Here is a 4,662-nt window from a genome sequence, read left to right on the forward strand (position 1 = left end):
GCGCGTATAAGTCTTAACTTTTCTCCTAACTTTTCTCCTAACTCTCTCCTAACACTTCCAATGAGTCTTAGTTGCCATGGGCAGGGCAAAGTCCCGGGTCCCCACAACATTGTTTACAAAATTGCTGAAGCCCTGTTTAAACTGCAGCTATCAGCTACATGGATTGATGGATTTTTAGATGCTGTTTCATGACTAAAAACTAAAAATTAAATCAGAACTAACTCAGATTTGCTCCTGCTGCATTTATTAAACACACACTGAGTGTTTGTGTGTGTGCTTAAGCCGTCTCTGGTGTCAATTTAGCGCCTACAGAATTGCGCAGCAAAACCGTAAAACTGGGCATCAAAACCCCAAATCTGAGAATCAAAATGCATAAATTGAGAACCAAAACCTATAATTTGCAACCAAAAGCTATAACCCAAAGCACAATCATATTTCTCAGTTGCCGATTTGTTTTCTCGCCATTCTGAAATCCTGTTTTTGAGTTGCAGTTTTATTTTGAAATTGTATTTTTGAGTTGCCGATTTGTTTTCTCGCCATTCTGAAATCCTGTTTTTGACTTGCAGTTTTATTTTGAAATTGTATTTTTGAGTCGCGCTTTTATTTTTATTTGTTTTGATTCTAAAACCTGTCGACACGTAAAAAAAGCGACACGTCAGTCAAGGGGAGGGGAGGCGGGACATCTCCACATCCAGAAGGTTATCGGCTACCGAATGACTCCGAGTCTTACGTCAACATACCAGTTTCAAAGGGTGAGTCCTTCACGTTTTTCAAATATTTTACTATATTAAACGATCAAACGTGTACTTTATGAAACTGGAGGACGCTAGCAAAGTAAGATGAGGAGTTCCACCACTAGCTGCTAGTGAAAAAAGATGTTAGAAAGTTAGATGTTGCATGACAAACTATCACCATTGTTCTCCTGTGTTAGCATGCTAGCTAGCTCAATGCTAAAAGGGGGTTTCCATCTCTTTTCATGCCTTGTATGGTTTATACAAAGTTGATTTGTCAAACCTGGGAATAATTGCCAGTGAATGCTGCACAATTCTTTAGGCGCTAAATTGACACCATACATCTCTTCGCCAGCACCTGTGTAGAAAGGAAGAAAGCAGACGCACCTGCGTGAAGAACAAGGAGGGAGGTCAGGCGCTGAGCGCAAGTGAGTCTGTCATCGTGCATTCAGTTTGTGCTGCCCAGTTAGGGAACAGTGAAAAAAAAGGTTTCCTCTGAAATAACAGTGACTGGTTCTTTAATTAACCCACTCTGGATGCTCTAAGGGTCCGAATAGGGCGTTAACATGCCAGCACCTCAACACCCGCTGCGCCTTTTGTATGTGTCAAAGACTGAAAAATCCCCCGTAACTGAGACCACACCCTATGACCCGATGTGCCCTGTGGTCGTGAAACTATGGTAGTTCATTTTACCCCACTCTCAAATTCCTGCAAAAAACACATTTCACAGCAACTGCACATTAACATTAAGCCTTAAAAACCTGTGCTTTTGTCAGTCGCACTCATATTGTGAATGAGAAAAATAAGAACCCCATGCCGAGCATGGGGCCCTGAGGCACTGGCCTTCTCTGTCTCCACCATGGCTCCACCTTCATCTCCCCTTAATTTTATTTTTTACTTTTTGTTTCAGGGTTGTGCTCGTGGATGGAGCTGTCTGGAAATCACAGCAGGTAAGTATGGGTCAAATTATGACATTATTTTGGATCCAAATCTTTAAGTGGGTAAGTATAGGGCCTTATGGGTCCAAAAGGGTTAGGCTTAGGGCAAAGAAATCATCCGGCTAGGGTTAGGGGACCAAACCCATCTGGTTAGGGTCAGAGGCCAGGACCAGGGACAGTTAAATGAAGATGGTTCAATGAAGGTCAAACAGCCATGGTTAAGCCCAAAGAAATTGACAGTCAAAATTAAACATTCCGATTATGCGACTCTTTGGTTCCCTCTGCTGGATAAAAAAGAAAAAGAAAGAGAAATGGACCTGATTGGTTTACACATTAAGTCCCTTTTGTGGATAGAGAGGGAAAGACACAGGTTGCGAGCCGTCTTTTGTGCTGGAGCTGCACTGAAAAAAAAAAAACAGATGTAAATGCATGTTGATCCCTCTGTATTTTCCCTCCCTCCAAAGCAGATTAAGGGGGAATTATTTTAACCAGGAACTCCAGTATTGCAGAACTGTCAACGCTGTGTCTGCAGTCCAGTCCACATTGTTCTGGCCTGTTTCAACAGAATCACCTGAAAGAGGGATTAAACAGTTCCAAAACATGTTCATTCAAATAGTCCAGCACAGCTTTTTGTCGTGGTGGCAGGCGAGGTGAGTAGTCGATTGCAGGGACCACAATTTTGGCATCTGGGAAAAGTTCTTCTGCCACTCTAACAGTTTGGAACATTGCCAACACTGGGACATCCCTGTCATGATGAGTCCTCTGGTGGATGCCGAATGACAATAAAAGAGTCTTTGGTTCGGTGTGGAAGGTGGCGTTCTTCAGCAGGAATTCAGCGTGGTGCCATGTAGCTTGAGGAAAGCTGTCAATCTGGATATGGTCAGACTTGAAAGATGGAAGTCTGCCAATATCAGAATCTCCCACAATGACCGTCTCCCGATGTATGTGGAGATGCCAGTCTATATATATGCTTGGAGTGATGGCATGCCGTGTTGGGGTGCATACCTGCACAGCTGCTGCAGAGAATGCTGCAGGTCCTGCTAGGGCGGAGTGAGGGGCTTCTGTCTTTTGTTGCTGGAATGCACACTGGTCCTCTGTGAGCTGCAACTCCGGGATGGGAGAGGGTTCTGCTACAGGGATGGCCTCCCCTTGTGATGGGGGAGGAGTCAGAAGAGAAGGATGAGGAGATGTGGGGGGCGAACCTTCAGTGTCACTCATCTCTGTGAATTGAAGCAGAGGTGAGCCGTCCCGCTCTGTGTTCTTCCTCTTGGTCTTCCTAGGAGCACATTTTCGTGTTTCTGCTGGGCTCTGTGGCCTTGTAAAAAGGGGGGGCTGGACTGCTGGTGAAGATGATGTAGCCAGCTCCAGGCTCAGGTCTTTCTCTGGTTCTTCTGTCACTTCTGAAAAAGAGGGAGGAGGAGAGGGGGGGGCCGGTTCTCTTAGTTTGGTGGAGAGCATTCTCTGGCAGCGGTCCAGGGTTTCCTGTTTCAGACGCATGCCCAGATGTCTCTTGGCCCAGCAGGTGGCGATCTCAAAGGGTCCTCTCCAACCTTTTGTGGAAAACTGGGAAAGTGTGTTCAGCTCCACGTCGATAATGTTTTGATAATGTTCTCTGAGAATCAAAATGGTGGTGTAGGTCCAGTTTTTTGCATTTCCCTCTATTAAAGTTTGTATTTGTGAATTAGGGGAAGCTGGTTTAATAATGGTTGTCAGATTTTGGCTTAGTCTATGTAAAGATGGCTGATAATCCTCCTTGGACACATTGTTGAGATGATGCACTGCTTTAATGATTCTATTAATGACACACACCTTTTGGGGGAAGTCTGTGTCATCTGACTGCAGTCTATGTGGGGGCGCTCTGGCTGCGTCTCTCCATTTTGTGACCCAGTGGCCGCCATGTTGGTCTGCGGGTCTGGCTCTGCGTCGGGGCCTCTGAGCACGTAGAAACTCCTCATCGTCAGGGTCAAAGCGCCAGTGATCGGACGCTGGCGGTGTGCTGCGGCGTCGTGCGTGTTCTTCAGGGAGGAAACCGGGCTCCCTCCTCAGCTGCGGGTCCTCTCTGGCCATCTCAGCATAGGAGCGTCGACTGCTCCGGTCTGGACCACATACAAACATGCTCCTTTCTCGCTCGCACACGCGGCCTCCTCTGCTGCCTCTCCTGGACTGGACCAGAATCCAGTTATTTTCATGGGGCCTCGGTGGCATATTGGCTCAAAATGCTCTTTCTGACTTAGCTGTTTGGATCTTCATGCAAAAATAAGATGGAGGTCGACAAGTGGTTTTCACCGATGAATTTCGGTTTATTAACGGAGTGTTCAGGCAAAAAAAATTATAAATATATACAAGCCGAAGTTGCAAGTGATTGCAACTCGTGTGCAAGTCGTGAAGCTAATGGTGTTTGACTGTTTTAGGCATTATGGAGAATTTCTGTTAAAATAACAAGTCCTTTAGAGTATGATTATGTATTTTTTCCAAAGAAATAATGTACTAATTACAATTTTTACCAGTGAACTCATTAACAGGAGCTTTAAGTCAAAACAACAATTTTAAACAGTTTTATAGTTTACTAGATTTTCCTGTCGTGGTTTTACAGTTTTTTACTGTTAAATATACCAATTTTTTTACAGTGTTTTTACAAGTCCTGAGAAGCTGTGCCATCTCCTTTTTTTAGGTAGAAAATGCAAAGCATTTTGAAGTATAAATTTTTCATTTGAATTTTGAGTCATTTGATGCAGTTACATTTGAAAATTAAAAAGCATTTCTGTCAATCCCTTTTAATTGTCAAATTAGACATTTCTAAATGAATTTTGCTACACATTTACCAGAGAACTTTTTGAAAATGAAATGTCAAATACCATTTTCATTATCATTTTAATGAAGTGACAGAATAATCAATGTTGAAGAAGAAACTGAAAAAGCATTTTGGAGGATTGCTTTTACATTTTAATTTTGAGTCAACAAACGCAGCTTCATTTTGAAAATGAAAAAGCATT

Source organism: Oryzias latipes, chromosome 15, assembly GCF_002234675.1.
Source record: "Oryzias latipes chromosome 15, ASM223467v1".
Classification (NCBI taxonomy): Eukaryota; Metazoa; Chordata; class Actinopteri; order Beloniformes; family Adrianichthyidae; genus Oryzias; species Oryzias latipes.